The sequence below is a fragment of the Danio aesculapii genome, chromosome 9 (assembly GCF_903798145.1).
Source record: "Danio aesculapii chromosome 9, fDanAes4.1, whole genome shotgun sequence".
Taxonomy (NCBI): Eukaryota; Metazoa; Chordata; class Actinopteri; order Cypriniformes; family Danionidae; genus Danio; species Danio aesculapii.
The window spans coordinates 50,007,421-50,029,979 of record NC_079443.1 but is presented as its reverse complement, the minus strand read 5'-3'; the positions used below and the strand labels follow the sequence as shown (position 1 = coordinate 50,029,979).

At 35.8% G+C, this 22,559-nt stretch overlaps 1 protein-coding gene across 1 annotated transcript in view; it reads left to right on the top strand.

The window, feature by feature from the left end:
* The first annotated feature begins 8,594 nt into the window (after nt 1–8,594).
* dhrs9 (dehydrogenase/reductase (SDR family) member 9) overlaps nt 8,595–22,559 on the top strand; it is a 34,206-nt gene continuing 20,241 nt past the window's right edge. The window contains exon 1 of the mRNA XM_056465934.1: nt 8,595–8,707. The gene's annotated coding sequence lies outside the window, so the exon portion shown is untranslated. The remainder of the gene's footprint in view (nt 8,708–22,559) is intronic.

The window sequence follows — 22,559 nt, the reverse complement described above, 5'->3', positions numbered from 1 at the left end:
GGCGCTCTCTGTACTGTGATGTGGTCTGAAACCAGATTGAAAATTGTCTAAACACCCCTTGAAGTTTAAGAACTTGTTAACCTGGTTAAAAACAACTTTTTCAATGATTTTGCCAATGAAAGGGAGATTTGAGATGGGCCTGTAATTGCTCAATATGGTGTTATCCAGGTTGCTCTTCTTCAAGAGGGGTTTAACAACTGCAGTTTTAAGTGAGTTAAAACAAGTAGAGGGGGTAAATTAAAATAGAATATTCATATTTGAGTGAACTATCCCTTTAATATTACTAAAAAAATAACTTTTTTTCCGCACCTAAAAATCTCTTGACTTAACATTACGCCCAACTTTAACGCATCATAGTGCGAAAAGTGTGAAATTCATAGAAACATAGGATTTTCCACATATGTATGAGGTTGCAACCTGAATGAAAACATACCCAGAATGTGTGGAAAATATTATACCCCTGGGGAGTTAGGATGCTGCAAAATCTGCCATACTTAACATTGGTTATTTAAGTCCATTCATTACATTGACTCCCATTATAAATGTCACACGTCAATAACATTACATAGCAGTGTCATACAGACTTGGGGGTGGGCTTATTTGACCCAATCAGCATCTTAATATGATAATGAACCATTTAAACACCTCTAATAACTGATTCCATAGACTGCCATTATAAAAGGCCTGTATGCATCAACATTTTTATTCTTCCAAAATTAAGCAAGCCAAAATTGCACACATAATCAGCTACTGTAATTAGAGAAAGAAAATGGATTTTTAAAAAAGCACAAAGTATGGTTTATACATTTTGCAACACATACTTGGTTACATAACCATTCTCTTAAAGGGACAGTTCACTCAAAAGTACAAATTTATAACACTCAGGCCATCTATAAAGTAGACAGCGTTAGATTTTATTGGTATAAAAGTAATAGTTAGAGTACTTAATGAAACTGAAATACAAAACCCATGTAATGGTCTACTTTTCATTTTTAGGTGATTTAATTAAAGTTATTTGTAACATACTTGCCTTAAATACTGTACATAAATTCAACAGTCCTGTAAAAATTATTTCAGAGAAGCAGAGGGTTTGCGTTTTGTTATTCTACAGATATGTTTTGCAGAATTATAGCATTTTCAACTAAAGACGGCCAAATTTATCCAGGTGATTGAACATGCTTGAGAAACAATGACCTTTTGAAATATTGTATTAGTGCTTTGAAGTGTTTTGTGCTTTGATATTTATAATCTTTATTATTCTTTAAGAGTTAAATTTTTAATAATGCTAAACACCCTGTTTGGCTTAAATGTAAAACATTCACCCCCGGTTTAACAAACAAGGTTTAAGGCTAGTCAAGATTAAATTGCATGTTTGAGTTGTCTCAACTTAAAATAACTTGCGGTGAGATATCTTAAAATACGTCAGTGTCATTTTTTTGTCTCCAGGAGCACACCAGTAATATTTTTTTCTATGGCCATTTTAATAAATGTGGCTTAAATAGCCTAAGTTAACTAAGGCCTTATCCTGGCTTAATCTAAGCCCTGTTTGTGAAACTGGGCCTAAGTTTAATTTTGACTGTCTATCCATTGAGATTTATGGGGATTTTAAGTAGTGTTGAGTCAAGTAATTAAATTACACAATTGAGTAAAGTTACTTGTCAGACACAGTAATAACAAAAATTATTTTAATAATTTTAATGATGTAATTAGTAATAAATTCTTATTTAAAGTAATTTACCCAACCCTGGAGGTGACCTTTTGTTTAGTAGAGATTTTAAAAACTTTTTATCTGAAATTGTGACCCTTAATTTGCAAGTCATCGCAACAAAAGTGCATATGCAAGCTAAACAAAATAAATACCAGACAATACATTAAGGACTAATGAACTTGACACTGGACTTTTCTCCCCATAGACACTCAAACACTACAGCCAATTTAGTTGATTCAATTCACCTATAGTCCATTTCTTTGGACTGTGGGGGAAACATGAGCACCCGGAGGAAACCCACGCCAACACAGGGAGAACATGCAAACTCCACACAGAAATGCCAACTGACCCACTAGAGGCTCAAACCAGTGACATTCTTACAGTAAAGGTGACAGAGCCACCATGTCGCCAAAAAACAAAATATTCTGAAGAATTCTGGGCGGCCATTGACATCCTATTTTTTAAACATTTTTTTACAGAATTTAACATGCTTCAAAGTATCTTCTTTACTTTTAAAACAGAAGAAAGACACTCATAGAGGTTTGAAACAAGAGTAAATGGTCACTTGACAATAAGGTTTCATTAGTTAATGTATTTACTAAAATGAACTAAGTATGAACGATACTTGTACAGCATTTATTAACCATAGTTTAACATTTGCTGATGCATTATTAACATCCAAATTCAAGCTTAACATTAGTTAATGCACCATGAGTTAACATGAACTAACAATGAATGACTGTATTTTCATGAACTAATGTGAACAAATTCTGTAATAAATCTATTGGTCATGTTTGTTCATGTTAGTAAATGCATTAACCCTTTAACTGCCTGCTCAATCAAATACTTGACTATATTTTTACTGACTATATTTTATTGAGAGGAGTACCTAACTTAACTAAACCTCATTGAGTCATCTCTACCATCTGGTTGAAGTATGTTTCGCCAAAAAATCCACAAGTTGTCACTGTCATGGGCTGCTATAAGGGTAAACTCACACTATGTACAGTTTCCTTGAACCGGCCAAAGCACACTTGTCCCCCGACGGCCCACACTCACATTACATTCGGGCCTGGTCACGCTTTCGTCATCGATCAGTAAGAGCTCTCGCTCAGCACAGTGGACATTTCTTTGGTTATAGCAGTTTAGTGGTTTGATATGCAGTGACACGCGGTCAAATATTTCGCCGAACAGATCAGCAACTTTTGACGCTCATAAACAATCAGAAAGTCCTCGTGCTGCAGGAATTAGGAGGTTTGCTGAAGGTGCAGCTGTCGTGCAGTGAGAGGTTTGCGTCTTTAATATTCTACAACAGTTTATGTTCATTAAACAGTAAGAATGATTAATAAATCCATATGAAACAGTCCCTTAAAAGTCACGTCTCGTCTTCAGTTTAGGGCTCTGGCACGCTTTGCACTTACACTATAAGCATACCACACCAAAGCACAAGTGAACCGCACTCTGGCACACCTCTCCCAACCGTGCCTGAGCCAGATTCAGAGCACTCACACTTCTCTAACAATCCGGGAAATTGGCCTGGGCACGGTTCAGAGAGCATAGTGTGAGTAGGCCCTAAGATTCTGACGGTATGATAACCTTGGATAAACCTTGCAGACAGTAAAATTTATTATTTTTAAATGTCTGGGTAAAAAACAACTTTTTTCCCTTTTGAACACAATTTTTTTTATTTTAAGAAACATTTATAATAATTTGGAGCAGTAAACATGACCAAATAATTCAAATGAATCGTTGACTTCTGCTGTCTTCATTAGTTTCTGAAACAGATTTCTTTACTATTTGAAACGGCATCTTTGGATATCTTTTCTGCTGGAGATACTGCTGTCCTAAAAAAAAGTAAATAAAAAAATCTTACACATAAAGGAACGGTATTACAGAAAATTTGGACGGTTTTAAAACCTTGACTTTTCCAAACCGCGGTACACCTTGAAAACTGTTATCATCCCATGCTGTCAATAACTCTATCAACAGTACTCGTCACAACAACGCTTCTACCATTGAAGTCAAAAACAGGCAAATCACTCCTGACATGCAGTGGCAGATTCAGGCATGGGCAATATTGGCGATCGCACAGGCCGGCATCTTGCTGGGGGGCGGCATGGAGAGACGGTGATGAGGAGAAAAAACGAGCCCCAGTAAAAGCTTTGAGATACTATTTACTTTATGCGGGTATATTGATTCAGAGTGTTAACCCCAGAATAAAGACGTTAGGGGCCAATCACATTTAGTCTCTTTTGCATGCGCAAGCTTGTTACTCTCTATGTGCAACCAAAACACGATTGCTGCACGCTGCTCTGCTACTGGTGTGAATCACGGTTGTTTACAGTCACGCGATAAAATACGCGCGTCTATGTGTTGTGAAACCAGAGTAACAGGTGTAACTTTTATGCAGAGGTGTCGACAAAACTAAAGTTTATATGATGATGATCTTATTTTGATTAAGCATGGCTATGAAGCAGCAAGGAGGGATAATGAGTCTGGGAGGTAGGACTTTCTCGACTATGAGTCGGGTCAAAGACAACAGATAATTCCACAAAACACTTGTATTTTTTTGTATTCAATAGAACTGTCATTAACATTCATGTAAAAGATTTCTTAAGTGATCTCTGCATATCACTCCAGTTGTGTCTTTCTATACAACGTTTTCCAGTTACATGTAGGATTGATTTCTGTTATTTATTTAGAATAATAATTGTATATTAATAATAATATTGGGCGATATATTGGCCAGTAATGGCTTGCGGCTGGAATGGCATCCGTATGGGGTGGTTCACCCAGGGTGCCATTTAAACTAGAACCACCACTGCTGACATGTGAACTGTTTTGGTGAAAATTTGCAAAGAAAGTTAATTATTTTTTGACATATTACCCTAATATTTAGTATGTTTGTAATAATTTTTCAAAAACATGCTCAACTAAATGGTTGACTTGTCGCTTAATGGTAAACAGAGAAAAGCAAAGCTAATGTTTTCATATCATGCATTTCTGCAGTCAAAATAAGACTGTTGAAATATGAATGTTGAAATATGAATGCTGAGAAATATGACACAGATTGTTACATATTCCTGAATATATAAAAACATACTGACATATTTTCTTGAATATATATATATATATATATATATATATATATATATATATTATATATATATATATATATATATATATAATATATATATATATATATATATATATATATATTCGACACTTTTAGGATATTTATATAATGAAAATATAATGAATTCTTAGAACTAATTTGAGGAAATCACAATTTTGATTACCTCTTGCAAATGCTGGTGTACTAGCATTAGTACAATTGTAAGAGATTGATATTTGTTTGTTTGTTTTTTGCAGTTATTTGATGGATGTCAACAGTTTCTATGTTACAAGAACACATATCCGTCAGGCCCTTTTTACCAGAAAATCCCTTCACTGCTGAGATTAATCGACATGTTCACTCACATATATTCTCTCTCTCTCTCTCGCTCTCTCTCTCTCTCTCACACACACACACACACACACACACACACACAAACAAGCATTTAACTAATACAACCTTATTACCAAGTAAATGATAACAGATTTTTATTTTTCTGTTGAACTTATTCATTCATTTTCTTTTCGACTTAGTTCCTTTATTAATCTGGGGTCGCCACAGCGGAATGAACCGCCAACTTATCCAGCCTTCCCAATTCACCTGTCCCACATGTCGTTGGACTGTAGGGGAAACCGGAGCACCCGGAGGAAACCCACGCGAACGCAGGGAGAACATGCAAACTCCACACAGAAATGCCAACTGACCCAGCCGAGGCTCGAACCAGTGACCTTCTTGCTGTGAGGTGGCAGTACTATCTACTGCGCCACTGCGTCGCCTTTTCTGTTGAACTATCCCTTATAATTCTAATGCAATTCTAAATAAATAATTGACCTCATGTCTTGGGAAAAAGAGATTTATAAGTAGATTTACCTGCTAATACCCTGAACTGGATCTGCTGTTCCTGGCGGCTGGTATAGTGAGTTTTGGTGTTTTCTGCTTCTCTGTCCTGCTTGTGTTTTCTGAATCATTCTGAATAAGAGCCTCTGCATGTGGAACATTTGAAACGGTTCAAACGTGAATTGTTCAGGAGTCCTGGAGCTTTTATGATAACACGAGCGATTGTTGCTCACTGCAGATAAAAAGTTTCAAAGAAGCTGCACTTTCCTGTGTTTAGACGTGTATTGTTTACACTTTATTGTTTCCAAACACAGGAAACCACTCTGGCTTTAAGAAGCGGGTCTCTGGAGCTGTGATGTTATTACCCTCAAATAAAACTATTTATAATTAAAAAATAAAATTCAATTAAACAAAGTGACAAAATGAGGATAATAAATTAAACAATGCAATTTTAACTAAATGAAACTGTCAAAAACACATTTAATGCAAAACTTTTAAATAATAGGAGCTACATAAAAACAATAGGCATTTAAATAATTGATAACCAATGCATAATGCTGATCAAGGTCCCGTGCTTTGAAATGTGCATTTTTTATTTGACGTTATCTCAACTAAAATAATTAAGAGAGGGTGGGACATATAGTAGCTCCTGCCCTTAAAAAAACAGCCAATAGCTTTTGTTTGAATCACAGCTCTGCCTGCGAGAGTGGTGCACATCAAATGGGATCATGGGATCAAAAGGAAATAAGTTGCGTCTTGAAGGGGGTGGGGCATGTCAGATACTAGAGCACATCTGATTGGTCAGAAGATTCGATGAGAAACTGAATTATGAGGTGATGTGAAAAAAATCACTAATCGATTTAGATGGACGTGACAAACTCCAAGCTTTAGATGTTTCTATTAGGGTTGGGCGATGTTGACCAATCTGGCATCATACGATGTCTAATGTGAAACATCCTGATGGACGATGGCATCGTCATCGTAATTCATAACGAATTATTTGTAGTCTACCGTTACAATTACCTGACCCGAATGGTCTTAGTTTTACCCACAATTAAATCATAAATAAATAAAGATAAGTTACACACAAATTACCACCTGTCAGTCAGTTTTTCTGCGGGACCCTAGCATGAATAGGCAGAGTGATCTGTGTTGTTATAATGGCGTTGAAAAACTTGGTTGGTAACAAAGGTGCACAAACAACAGGAACCAACCAAAAGTATCTGAGGGTTTCACAAAAATAACTAAGTACAAGCGTGAAAGTGAAAGATTGAAGCATTGTACTGACGCTGTGACACGTTACCTGATAAATTCAAAAGACTGAAGAGTCATTAGATAAAGACAAGATTAATTAAATATCACGTTTTTCATGTGACCTTTAAAGTTTGGTTTCTGTTTATATGCAATTTTGTTGCAATTTTAAATGAAGAAAAAAATAAACCGTAAAAAAAAAAAAGACTATGCAGTCTAAAAAATATGCTAAATGTCTTTTAAATTGTGTATGATGTATTTAAATAAAAATATAATAAGATAACCAAAGGTCTTCAAATGCATGTTTTTAAGTAAAAATAATAAAATACTATGGATCTTTTCATTTATTTGTTTTACATAATGATAAAATATTTTATAATAATAATAATAATAATAATAATAATAATAATAACAACAACAACAATAACAATAATATATTTGGCTAAGTCCCTTTAATAATCCGGGGTCATCACAGCGGAATGAACCGCCAATTTATCCAGCACGTTTTACGCAACGGATGCCCTTCCAGCTGCAACCCATCTCTGGGAAACATCCATTTACACTCACTCACACTCATACACTACTAACAATTTAACCTTCCCTATTCACCTGTACTACATGTCTTTGGACTGTGGGGGAAACCAGAGCAGGGAAAACATGCAAACGCCAACTGACCCAGCCGAGGCTCGAACCAGCGACCTTTTTGCAGTGAGGCGACAGCAGTACCTACTGCGCCACCCTATATATATATATATATATATATATATATATATATATATATATATATATAAGTAAATATAAATATAAATAAACGCACACTTTGGTTAAAAGTTTGTGGTCAGTAAATGTTTTAAGTAATAGTAGATTATAATTTAATTTAATCATTTATTCCAGTGATTTTAAAGATGAATTTTCAGCTTCATTACTCCAGTCTTCAGAAATCACTCTAATATTAATTATTTTTATCATTCTCATTATTATTATTATTATTAATGGTAATAGTAATAAAAGCAATAATGACTGGAGTAATAATTTCATTTAAAACTACATACAATAAAAAAGCAGTTATTAAAATATTTATTCATTAAATAAATATTTAACCATTTGTTTTACATTTACTAAATAGGGCCAACCCTATTTAATAAGGCATTTAAAAAACTGACCCCAAACTTTTGACCGGTAATGTGTATATATATATATATATATACACATAGTTGAAGTTAGAATTATTAGCCCCCCTGAATTATTATAGCTAATAATTTTGACCTTTAAATGTTTCTTTTTAAGTTAAAAACTTTTATTTTAGCCTAAATAAAACAAATAAGACTTTCTCCAGAAGAAAAAAATATTATCAGACATACTGTGAAAATGTACCCTGCTCCGTTACACATCATTTGGGAAATATTTAAAATAGAAAAAAATTCTAAGGGGGTTTAACACACTAAGATCACCTGCAAGATCAATTGAAAAATGAATCTGTTGTTTTACCTGACCTTCCCACTCTGACTGTCACTTCTAAATCATGAGATGTCAATAATGTGTGATTTTGTGCTCCTGCAGTGAACTACTGTGTGTGTGCGTGTGTGTGTGTGTTATCTCTCAGCGCCCCCTGCAGGAACAAGACGACACAGGTATTACATAACGCTGAGTAAAGCGGTGTCAGATGCTCAGCCGGAGAAAAAATAAAAAGATGCTCAACGGCACAGAAGAAACAACAAACACATTCCCAAAGCACTGAGGACAGCGACACCAGGCTGAAACACATCTCATCTCTGAAAGCGGACTATATATAAGCGGTGAGTACTTTATATCGGGGATTTAGAGAAACTATTCAGCAAATAATCTTACATTTAAGCTTTTAGTAAATGTATGCTGTTTTGCTAAACATTCAGTGCGTTTTCGAGCATGATCGCGCCTTTTTTTCATGAACACATTTTAATGTTGCAACTACGTTTGCAGTTTGTTTGTTTTTAAGTGTGTAACAGTTTTGTAAAAGTTCATTATAGCTGACATCGCTTTACACGCCCCTTATGTACTGGTAAAATTAGGTCCGGTTCATTTCCAGACATGAATCGGCTCTTTCGAACAGTTCGGTTTGTAACGAACAAATTAATCAAACGACGCAGTCACGTGGTATCGGCGTCTGATGTATCGTGTTTTAAACATGTAAACAATAAAGCTAGCATGAAGCAATCAAACTACACTTTAAGCTCGTAAATAAGTCGTTTTCAACCTAAATAATTTGAATAATTGACATTTAAATGTACAAGTATTGTTACTTCTCTCGAATAAGCAAGTTTGCACGTCATTGTATCCGTTACATCTGTTTTCATGTGTTGATAAAGCTCTTTTACCGTCAAGTTAACAATATACGTTTGTGAGATTTAACTTACTTTACGACACACTTGTCAGTCCTTCGTTTCACTTCAAGTTTTCTTAGTATTTAGAATCAAAGATGTTTACATTATTGCTTCTTTTCATCCATCATTGAACGGTTTTCAGCTTTCGAATCGGACATGAAATGAACGGTTCAACGAAGAGTCACTCCAACAGATTCAGTGAATCAACTTTTTGAAACAGAAGCTGTTCGACTGAATCAGTTAAGAAAATGGGCTATATGCACAGAGACTTTTAATTTCAGCCCACCAGCCTCAGTGCTTCCGGGAAACTGTCTTTCCATTTTAAAATCGACATGTTTAAAAAGATAAATATATGATCAACGGCACAGAAGAAACAATAAAGTTAACATGAAGCAACCAAACTACATTTTAAACGTTTAATATTATAATTGCACTGTTGTCTACCTCAGCGAACTTCATGGAAACTGTGATTCAGCTCGTACATAAGTCGTTTTTTAACCTAAATATTAGAGTAATTGACAACATGTAATGTTGCTAATCTCGGATAAACATGTTTGCACGTCATTATATCTGTTACATCTCTTTCATGTGTTGATAAAACTCTTTTACCGTCAAGTTGTAACAATATACATTTTAATTGTGAGATTTAATTTACTTTACGACACACGTTGTCAGTCCTTCGTTTAACTCTCAAGTTTTCTTGAGGTGTTTACATTAGTTTCTTTTCATCCATCATTTGGTTTTCAGCTTTCGAACTATCAGACATGCTTGAAATGAACGGTTTGACGAAGAGTCACTCCAACAGATTCAGTGCATCGGTTCTTTAAACAGAAGGTGCGTTCGACTTCATGCAGCGCTGCATAGATCCATCGAAATCTGTCTTAAAGCGGTGCATGCTGGTTAGAAATTTTGTGCGGATTGACACTGTGCGGGCGCCACGTGACTATTACATGTGGCATCAAAGTACTGCGACAGCGCTCCGAGATCAGACAACTGATTCAGCCAGTGCAGCATCGACTGCACGAGTTGCGATGACGACACCGATATTACACGATTGGCAGGATGCACCGCATGATAGCAAGCATGTGTGTTTCACTTTTATTATTGGACAAATTCCGATTCACAAATTTCAAAACAAACAATTAACTTTTCATACCCTCTCTATCTTGAATATATCATGCGTATTAAAAGACTTCAAATATTTTACTGAAGTAATAATTTTTTTGCTAAATAATCTGGTTATAAAGGCTAGATTGTTTGCACAGGTTAAATGATGTATTTTAGTGAATAAACTACATATTAACTGAAATAAGTATTACAGGCTTGAAATAAAATAATTATCATCATTGATCCTGCCACCCTAAAGGTTTCTTAACAAATTGAGTTAAAGAACTATTTTATTAAATAATTATAAAATGATTTATATGATGATAAAACATATATTTCTTTCCTGTCTAGCCGTTTATACACAAGTTATACACAAGACCCACTTCATATCGTATATCTAACAGGCACTGAAGATCGCTGATTTTCAAAGAAATCAGATCTTAAACGTGACAATTTTGTAATGGAAAGACAGTTCACCTTAAGCCCTTGGGCTGCCTGGCTGAAAATTAAAAGGCCATGTGTATATACTGGACTGACACAGTTTCAATTGACCATAATCTTCTATGTTAAGCTGCTTTGACACGATCTACATTGTAAAAGCGCTACAAAAATAAAGATGAATTTAATTGAAATAGCCCATTTCCCCCACCATGTCTTTAAAATAGAGATATCCCAGTATTTTCAATGGAGTTTCTGCGCTCGCCTGCTGATCTTGATGGCGTAAGTGGTTACACGGTCTTTCATCTCATTTTACGCTTGAACAACTAAATGACTGCTTAAGTCGCTTTAACTGAATGTATTGTAATTCCATTACAACATCGATGCTGTAAAAGGAACCTTATGAAGTTGAAAATAATCACATTAAGCTTTCATTAGCTGAAAAACACTAGATGTGCATAGAGCCCATTTAGCAGCTCTTTTACGTCAAGATGTAGTCACATGCTATCGACGCCAGATATATTGTAAAAGGTTATGCCAATAAAATTTATCTAAAACAAAAAAACAACTGTATTATTATTACGTTTGTTGCATTTTAATTACAGACATTTGGTCAATTTAGTTATTAGGACAGTTAAATTGATTTCAAATAAAGCTAATGGGGTATTACGTGTTTTTCAGCCAATGATACATTTCCGGTGAAAGCTTAACGTGATTATTTCAATTTCATAAGGTTTCTTTTACAGCATTGATGTAATATAATTACAATACATTCAGTTAAATAGACCTAAGCATTCATCTAGTTGTTCCAGCATAAAACGTGTAACCGCTAGTGCTGTCAGGATCAGCAGGCTAGCACAGAAACTCCAGTACTGGAAATACAGAAAATTCTGGGGTAAAATAAAATGTCATATTTTAAAGACATGGTGGGGAAAATTGTAATTTAATGCAGTGCTTCTCGTCTGGTCTGAGACCCACTTTATATCGTATATCTCTCAGGCAGTGAAGATCACTGATTTTTAATGAAATCAGACCTTAAAAGTGGCAATTTTATAATGGAAAGATAAGTGTTGAGGCTGGCTGCCTGAAATTAAAAGTCTGTGTGCATATACCAAATTTTGTATAAGAACGGCATGGATGTCATCAGTGCTGGCAAGATATGATGTTGGAACACAAGTTTTAATGAGAATTGTGCAGGATCGAGAGAGGTGGCATTTAGCGTTCACTCATGCAAGAGCCAACTGTATGTTGAAATGCAGTAAATTGCATGGAGATATGGTCAAGAAGACGGGCGTCACAGTGGTGCAGCGGGTAGCACGATTGCCTCACAGTCAGTTGGCATTTTTGTGTGGAGTTTGCATGTTCTCCCCATAGTGGCATGGGTTTCCTCAGGGTGCTCCAGTTTCCCCCACAGTCCAAAGAGAACTGGGTAAGCTAAATTGTCCGTAGTGTTTGTGAATGGATGTTTCCAGTGATGTTTTGCAGCTGGAAGGGCATCCGCTGTGTAAAACATATGCTGGATATGTTGGCAGTTCATTCCGATGTGGTGACCCCTGATTAATAAAGGGACTAAGCTGAAAAGAAAGTAAATGAATTTGCATGCTTGAAAAGTATTTTGCAGATCATACTAATATGTTAAAACTTACATGCTCTCATAAAGCTATTAAACAACCAAGTTGTAAATATGTACAAACATATCAAAGAGGAGTGGGGGTAAGATGAGCCAGTGGGTAAACTGACCCATCCTCTAAGCCAGGGCTATTCAATTGGCGGCCTGCGGGCCACATGCGGCCCAGAATCCACCTCCGAGCGGCCCAGCCCGTGGTTCTGCCCATAGATAATAAATTCATATATATTATTCATTAATTGTTATTTAATATAATTTAATATACTATATTGATATAAATAAAGTATTTATTATGTCTATGGTCCCGCCAAAAATGCAAATTCCTACATAAATTACGTAGCCTGCAACACGCAAACTATGCAGAGCGTGCCCGATTGGAAGCGGTGTGCCTGAGCACGGTTCACTCGGGTGCAGGACACTTGTAGGGTGCAAAGCATACCTGAGCCCGAAACTGAAGATGAGACGTGACTTTTAAGGGCCTGTTTCATATAAGTTTATTAATCATTCTTACTGTTTGATGAACGCAAACTGTCGTAGATTATTAAAGATGTAAACCCCTCACTGCACCTTTAGCAAACCTTCTAATTCCGGCAGTGTGAGGATTTTATGATTGTTTATGAGCGTCAAAAGTGGCTGATCTGTTTGGCGAAATATTTGACTGCGTGTCACTGCATCCTAAACCACTAAAATGATATAACGATATAAAGAAATCTTGACTGTGCTGAGCGAGAGCGCTTCTTAAACTGAACAGCGCATCAATGACGTAAGCGTGCTCAGGCCCGAATGCAACGTGAGTGCGGGTCGTTGGGGGAGACAGGAGGGGGACAAGCGTGCTTCAGCCCGGTTCAAGGCAACTGTACATCGTGTGAGTATTCTATTAATTCAGCTCTTTTTGTATGCACCTTTTGCTCTGCAAACTGACCAAAGTTAAAAGAGAAACAACGAATAAACCTTGTTTTTCAATAGGTTTGTTTGTGTTGGTTTTAAAATTTGTCCATATGAGCTGCTTTGCCGCTAAAATGACTGGCCCAGCTAACCTTCTTGGTTTGACAATCTGGCCCAACTAAATTTGTAGTTGAATAGCCCTGCTCTAGGCCATTGATTCCCAAAGTGAGGGTCTGGGGACAATGACAGGTGCTGCTTGGTGATTTCCAAAACTCAAATAAATTTGATTAAACTATTAGAATTACCATATTTTATCCATAACCTATAGAAGATAAAACTAGTAGTTAATTGTAAGGCAAAAACATGCAAATAAAAAGCCATCAGCCTTAATTTTTTTCATAAGATTGGTGTGTTTACGTTTGATTAACAACACAGCAATAGCATCAGCTGCAGCAGATTGATTTTATAGCACCAGGTTAAACTTTCTGACATCTTTATGGCAATCAGATACATTAAAAATAAATACAGGCCACAACTGAACATGGAGGATGATCTCTGAGTGGCGGTCTCCAAAATTAATCCAAGAATAGACTTGTGCTGAAAACTTTGTGCCCACCAGTCTCTTTAGCTGAGGTTAATATTAAATGAAACAAATTAATAAATGACTATAAAAATGACATGGTTGTTAATGTTGGAATGTTAAGCCAATTCCACGCTTGTTCAATAAGAAAAGGTCAGGAGAGGGTTTTCTTCAATGTCAAAATATTAGTCATTTATTAGATACAAATGAACAATTCGATGACTGAGCTCTGGGTTATGTTACCCCAGTGCAATACAAGAATTACATTCAGGAGGTTCGCAACTAACATACATTTCCCTGACTCCAGCATATATACACAACTGATATTAACAGGTGGAGTTTTGGTGTAATGTCATTTATAAGTCATTCTGCAGTTCTTTGGCTCTTGTACCGCAAACATACTTCCTCTTTCTGCAACCCTTCTCTGCATACCAGAACTGAACAGTTAAGTGCATCTGCAATATATTTCACAACTTCTACATGCAACCAGCTCCTTGTGACATGTCTAAACTTCTTATTAGACAGCAGTCTGGAGCAAGGCCCCCCCATACTATATTATTCTTATTCTGTTATTTCCCTCTTGTCACCAGTTCCTTCTAAAATGTATGCAACACAGTAAGAAAGAAGAAGTATGCTTGGCCAATATATGGTATCATACAAAAGAAAAAGATTGATTAATCTGTTATTAGTCTAAACTATTTTTCTAATAAAAATAAAGACACAAAAGTAATAAAATTACATTCCTTTTTCCTACATTAAACATTTGCACTGTTTGTGTTGTCAATATGCTCATAATTATATAGGCCTTTAGTTGTGTGTGCATTGTTTGTTTATTTATAATCACCTTCGAGAAAAATGGGGGTGGGAAGTCACTGACATTGTTATTTCAGGTGTCATGGGGTGAAAAGTTTGGGAACCCCTGCCCTAGGCAACCATTTACTTGTTTTTTCTTGTGACCATGCATTTTGGACACCCGCATAATTTCTGCCAGACCATGAAAATGAGAAGCACATGAAAGAATTGGTTACAATGTTTGATACAAGAGAGCATTTGATTGGTCAGAAGATTTGATGAGAAACTGAAGTGTGATGTGACTTCTTGGAATGTCCAGACCCGATTACATGATCGTAAATCGGTCCCGATCACAGGGTTTCAGACTCAAACGGAATCGGACATTATCTCCCGATCAAGACTTGTATATATTCAATAGGGCCAGCCTAAAGCTGAGTGAGGGAAAGAGAGAAGACCAACAAGAAGTAAAGAAACAAAATAGAAAGCAGAGAGCAGAGACAGGGCCTACAGAAGCAGCCACAGGCTTCACATGTAGCAAATGCAACAGATCCTGTCGCTCCCGTATTGGGCTGTTTAGCCACAGCAGGCACTGCAACTTCACTACAGACTGACCTGGGTGTAACTCCATTGTCTTTAGAGACAGAAGGATGCCTATGATGATGATTGAGAGAGAGATATATATATATATATATAATGTAAACTTTGCTTATCAACACTCATAAAACACGTGCATATAAACCTATAAATAGCTTGCATATACACCTATATTATTGTATCTTCAAAACAACATATATGAAACTTGCACATATACATATAAACTTGTCGCATGCATACACCCACATACACACGTGCATACATATAAACTCGATCCTCGCATAAACAACCACATTAATACGCACAAACATATAAACTCGCTGCATGCAAACACACCTATACACAAACGCATATACATATAAACTCGATCCTTGCAAATAAACCTACAACAACACGCGCACATACACAAAATCACTGCATGCAAACACACCTATACTGGTATATAGCCCCAATGCCTAAACTAAATGAGTGTATAAACACCCAAATAATACTCACGCAAACATACAAAATAAAATTCACAAACATATTTATCACAAATTTCCTGAAATAGAAAGAATGCGATTAATAGAGGTATTAAATCTGTTAAATAATGAACATATGTTGTATAAAATATTATATAAAATATTATATAAATTGACTAAATAAAATATATAAGGAATATTTTTATTTTAAACCTTTTAATTTAATTAGGTAATTACATACACAAATATAAATGGACAGATAGAACCCTTAAAGGACGTTCAAGTTGAAAAGTATGTGGGTGTACGCATGCGTCAAGTTTATATGTACAGTATGCGCAAGTTTCCTATATGTTGTTTTGACCATCCAATAGTACAGGCGTATATGCGAGCTATTTATAGGTGTATATGTGTCATGATTACCAGCGATCTCTAACCACCAGAGGTCGCTGGTAAGCACTCACCCTCACAATAACCTATGGACTACAAATCTGCCATTCATGGACTACATTTTCATACATGCACTCCGTTCCACAAACACACGTGCTTCCTCATTTTCACTGATTACACTTGCACCAGCTGAGGATTGTCAGAGACTGATTACACACACTATTTAAACAACACACACACTCCCTGCCTTTGCCGAGTCTTGTTTTACTGTAAAGTGACATTACAACGCGTTTCCTTAGTCTTGTTTCTCCGTGTGTTTACCCTAGCCTTGTTTATCTAGTTATCCTTGTCTGCCGCCTGCCTTCCGACCTCTCGCCTGTGTTTGATTACGATTCTGGACTGCCTTCATACATCTGTTTGCACCTGTGTTGACCATTGCCTCCCTGAGTTTGAATAAACCTGCATGTGGATCCTAAACCTCAGTTGTCTCTGTCACTCCCCGTGTTACAATATGCATGTGTTATATTAATGTGTTGATGAGCAAAGTTTGAGATATATATATATATGTATGTGTTAGACCTCTTTCTTGACTTCACACAGAAACAGCAACGCATGCAGCATGACATCACTTTGTTGCAGAGACGCTATTGTTTAAATGCCGGGAAAGTAGAGCACTGAATCAGCTTGAAGCAGAAAGGGCGAGTATGTCTGCGCTCTGGATGTATTGTAAAGTTGATGACAACATTGCCATAGCAAGCTCAGATATGTGAACTTGGGATTGCCTGCCGGGTATTTTAAGTTGTGGTGTTATAAGTTTTATATTAGATTTTTTTAATATATTTCACTGTTGCACTAAAGTCCAAAAGTGAAGAATTTATGTCATTTATTACTTGATAGTTCAAGCTACCTCACAGAAGCGTTCTGTTTGTTAACAGAGTTGTTAAATGTTAAAATAAGGTGAATTAAATAAAAAATAAAGGACATCCTGGATCTGTTTCTTTGCTCTTCTTTATTATTTTTTAAATGTATTATAGATGTATCGGTTCGGGTATCAGTATCGACAGATTTTTATAAATGGAAATTGTTTATGGTTTTATTGTAACAAGTTCATTAAAATAGTATTTTTTTGAATATTAAATGCATTAGTACACACGGTTGAAGCTATTTTTTCTATTTATTTTTAAATAATATAAAAATACCCATGACAACTGCAATGTACTACAGTTATTGCTATTAACTGTATTACATTGCACTGCTCTCAATCAAGTTTTGGCCCTGCAGGCTTTGGTTGTTTACATCTACATGCACATTTTTCACAGTTTTGTAGCACACTAGATTGTGGCTAAGATTAACATACTGCTAATAATAATAATAATAATAATAATAATAATAATAAAATATATTTTAATTATGGTATAATTAATTATTTATAAAAAGCCTGTTCTGCCAAAACAGCATCTTCAGAAAGTGTGATTCATTCTAGTGAGTCCTTAAGACTTTTTTTTACCAAGTATGTTTTGATGAACTTTTCTTTTCTGACAGGCGCTTCCAGTGCAAAAAATACAGACAAGTTCAGACGTAGTGCAGACATGCATACTTAACTAGCCTAAGGTAGTAGAATGAAACATAAACTAATAAAGAGTACAGATGATAAATCAGTCATGTGCAGACCTGGGGTGTGTTGTTTAGGTGGAATATGGCTTAGGGGACAAAGATATTTATGTGTCCAGCTGTTCTGGTGCTCGGTGTTCTGAGGGCAAAAGTTCAAGCGGTGGGATGGACGTGAGGAATACAGATGATTTTCTAATACTCTTATGGGTTTTTTTCACTCTGGAGGTGTCATCAATAATCCAAAACATGTGTCTTCTGACTGGGCGATATGACAAACATCTCATACCATGATAGGAGTCATCCCATAACCTGATATCATGATATAGTAACAATTCTGTAAATTGAATCAATTATTAGTTTATTGACCACATATGGAGGACTATGTAAAAAAGCCCCTATTATAGGTTTTTTGAAAATGACCTGCATTGTGTAACACAACTCTAAGTGTGGTGAAATATCCAGCTGATGCTTAAATCTGAAAATGTACTGTGTTTAAAACTATTGATTCACCGGTAACACTTTATAATAACTACACACTATGAACCATTTATTAAGCATTAGCAAATAGTGAATTCATTATCTGTTAAGCATTAACTCTACATTAATAAACGTTAGTAAGCAGTTTATAACTGCAGCTACAAATGCTGTATTCTTGACTTATAAACACATTTATAATGTGCTTAATGATTGTGTTTTCATACTTTAATAATGATTTATTTTTCATTACTAAATGAAGTATTGCATTATTTACAAATCATTTGTATTTAAGAGTAGTTGGAGGATTTTAACATCATTCAGAATGAGTTAGTAAATAATTAACAAATTAACGTTTATATTGAAATTAACGTTTATACATCTTATTATTCAGGCATATAGTAAAAGCCAATGTCTTATTATTCAGGCAAATAGTAAAAGCCAATGTCTTATTATTCAGGCAAATAGTAAAAGCCAATGTCTTATTATTCAGGCAAATAGTAAAAGCCAATGTCTTATTATTCAGGCAAATAGTAAAAGCCAATGTCTTATTATTCAGGCATATAGTAAAAGCCAATGTCTTATTATTCAGGCATATAGTAAAAGCCAATATCTTATTATTCAGGCATATAGTAATGGTTTCTATGTATGTTAATAAATGCTTTATTAACTCTACTTCATGCAGTTTTGTGACCTAATCTAAAGTAAGGACTATTTATGCTTTATAAATCCCTTATAAATGACAATTATGCGTATGAAAATTTATTTTATGATTATTTCTTTGATAATTGGAAAGGAATATTTGAACCTATCGGTTAACAATATACTGATGCCCTGCTTTTCTAGGTTTTATTGGTGATAATGGTCAGGAATATTTAACCTTTATGGCCTTTTTAGCATAAGTATAGGACAGAAACTAGCCAGACAGTAATGTGTGAATTGTGGAGCGGGTTAAATCTAAAAACATCTGTATTTTTAGTAAGTGTACTTTTTTTGCTTTTATTCTTGCCATAATAAAATATATATTTGTAAAGCAACCCATGTTCTGTTGTCATTAATATTTTAATAAACTTTAATAGGTAAAACTGTCCGAGATATGTACAAAAGCAAGTGGTGCATCAAAGTTTGATTAAAAAAAAATCATTATAATCATTAAAAATGTATCAAAATAATTAGTTTAAAAATTTACTTTCTACTTCTACTACTTATCTGTCTGACTTTACGGTCATTTTCTTTTGACCGCCCTCTTTAGTTTTAAAGAATAGCAGCAAGTCCGTTTTGTGAGGTGCGTGTGCAGTTAGCAGAGGTGTGTGTAACCTGAAGCGTTTGTGATCTCACCAAGCCGGATGTATTTTTTTGTAGTCCTCAAACTTCGTTCGCTGTAGGCTTTGCTAAGCTAACTCTGTTAAAGCCAATGTCTCTCTTTGCATTGAACCTTGAGCGTCTTACATTCAGACATGTTGTTTATGTTCACACAGCTATACATTACACATTAACTAAAGTTTAAAATATGATATCGTAGTGGACCACCCCTTTAAAGGCTTCTTTTTCGTATTTGTCCACCCTGGGACCAACTTAAAAAAAAAAAGTGGTTTTGTCATCCCAAGTGGGTAGTGCACCAACATAACACAACTATGCTTTGTATGTTTTGAGTACAGGTTTTGACTTGGTGACCTTTTCCAATGACACCCCCCACCCCCCTTCAACTTTACTTTCTGTTTATATAGTCATAAAAAATTAATAAATGGCAAAAATAAATATTGTGGTTAGCACTGTCGCCTCACAGCAAGAAGGTCACTAGTTCAAGTCCCGACTAGGTTAGATGGCGCTTCTGTGTGGAGTTTACATGTTCTCCCCGTGTTCGCGTGGGTTTCTCTCCGGTTTCCCCCACTCTCCAAAGACATGTGCTATAGGTGAATTTAATGAACTAAATTGGCTGTAGTGTGTGTGCGTGCGTGCGTGCATGCGTGCGTGTGAGTGAATGTGTGTTTATTGTTGTTTCACAATACTGGGTTGCAGCCTGTGGAAATTAATTTGCTGGAGCCAGTTAAAGTGATAAGTTAAGACATTTGTTCAAGCTTATCAGTTAACAGCAGGAATGGAGACAGTACTTAATTTGATTAAGAAATAAGCCATCTGTCTTTTGTTTGCTTGAGGAGCCACAACTTGCAGAACTTGTTTTTGACCTAATTAACAGTTGCATTTTAATCAAAATAGTCTCAGACACCAGGCCCGTAGCCTGGTGGGTTCTGGTGATTCAGTAGAGCCACTCCTCACTGACAAAGATCCAGAATTTGTCCCATACGTAAGCTCATATGTCCTATTTTGACTGCTATGCCATCATAAATAGTGACAATAACCCATTGATAAAGGCTTTAAGACCAAGCAGAATCCTAGTTAGTCAGTTTTGGCCAATGCAAACAATTATTCTTCAAGAGTCCAACCTCCAGCTGTACAAGAAAACATCTGACATTAGCAAAGTCATCTTTCGCTACTGTATTGTTTTTAAATAGAGAAAACATTTGACACGTACTTTATTCTATTAATCTTGGCCCTTATTCTTAAAGGTTCAGGAAACCCTAGAGTACTTTTTTTGAGATTTTAACAGATTTGTGCGTGTTGAGCATCAATTAAGACAATGTTAGCACCTTTTAGATTTATGGGGAAAGCTGGATAAATTCGAGCTTTTGTCAGCAAATTTCATCTTCTGGGTTTAAAATTATTTTTGGGGTGGGATCAAAATCAGTGACGTAGCGCCAGTCTGCTAGTGGAGAGATGACGCGCTGGTTTCTTCTTATTATTCATAGCGGAGTTTTCCTGTCCCATAAGGAGAACCTGTTTCTTAATTATTCATGACAGCATGCGCTTTCCGAAGGCAAGGCAGAGCTGCCAAGCTCACAGCACGGGTCATATATTTGTTTCTATGATCCATGGGGTTTGTTGTTTTTCCCAGTGATTCTGTCAGGGTCTATACAGCAAAGCTATTGGTTTACAGCAAGCATTTTTGTCAGTAGATCTGTACGAGAATTGGAAAATGGCGGACTTTGTTTTCGTTAAGATTCGTTACATACAGACACATCACCTATGTCTGTGCTGCTGTGTTCGCCAATGTTTAAAATCCTCCAGATTACTGGCAGGGCTAATGGTTGGAATAGACAGGGCAAGAGACCTGCTGCAATGCTTTCCACTGTGTCTGCATTCAGAGAGAGAAGTCTTCCTCATTTATAGTTATTATATAAACACGACTACCTTTATGATGATATAACAAATTGTGGTTATGTGTATATGAAATTATGATTAACAAATGTAGCAGGGCATTAAATTACTTAGTTTATTTCTTTGCATTTTAACTTTGTAAACTATAAAATCATGGGTCTCTATATGTTTTGTCTCTCATTTTGTGAGCCGACTGACAGTTCCTGACGCTCCTCTCTTTCTCCCCTGCTCTGCTGGCCATGCCCACACTTCCCTCTGCTTACAAAGCTCCACACCCATCTTGGAGCATTTTTGAAAAAATTCTGAGGTAGACTTGAACCAAAAGAGCCGGGTTTCAAGATAGAATTTAACGATGCGCTTCAGCTTATGAGGACTCTGACCCCCAGCCTGTCAACAGGAGCTTCGTTATTACCTCGAATGCAGAGGGCAGGTTTAATCGGCCAATCCATCTTGGATTATTTAGTGTATTATTTAGGCAGGGTTATTTTATCACGTTTTACAATAGTCTTTAATTATGTTACTGTGCTGTACGCTGTCTGTCTTTGTTTATCAAATTGCCTAATGTATCTTTATTTCTTATTGTGTATGTCTAGTATTTTATACTTGTTTAATGTCCTTTGTAGTTTATTAAATTTGATAGTCAAAGACACGAGTCTGTATAATAACACATTTTACTTCACATTTATGGTGATTTATGTTTACATTTTCTTAAATCAAACATATTTATTTATAATATTAATACAATATTAATTAGGCCGTGCTTTATATAATTAAATCATTTTATTGTTGATGTACAATGAAACCAATGAATTTATGGTAAGGTAAATGACGTTATAAGGACACAGCCGTTTCATTTGAAAAAGTACCCGACTTGTGTCCTGGCATCCAGGGGTGGTTCGTTCTTCCAAGTCTGAACTTGGCAAGTCTGAACTTCCAAGGACGCAACAGCCTATGATTATGCAAATGCCGATCACACCATGAATGACACCCTCCTGTTACAATCTCAGGGTGATCCGATCCCAATGTTGGATTTGAAAGGCACCATCTTTTCAATCCCACCTTCCCAGGGAAACCTTTTAAAAAAATCTTTCTCTTAGACTTGTTGTAGTTTGTTGT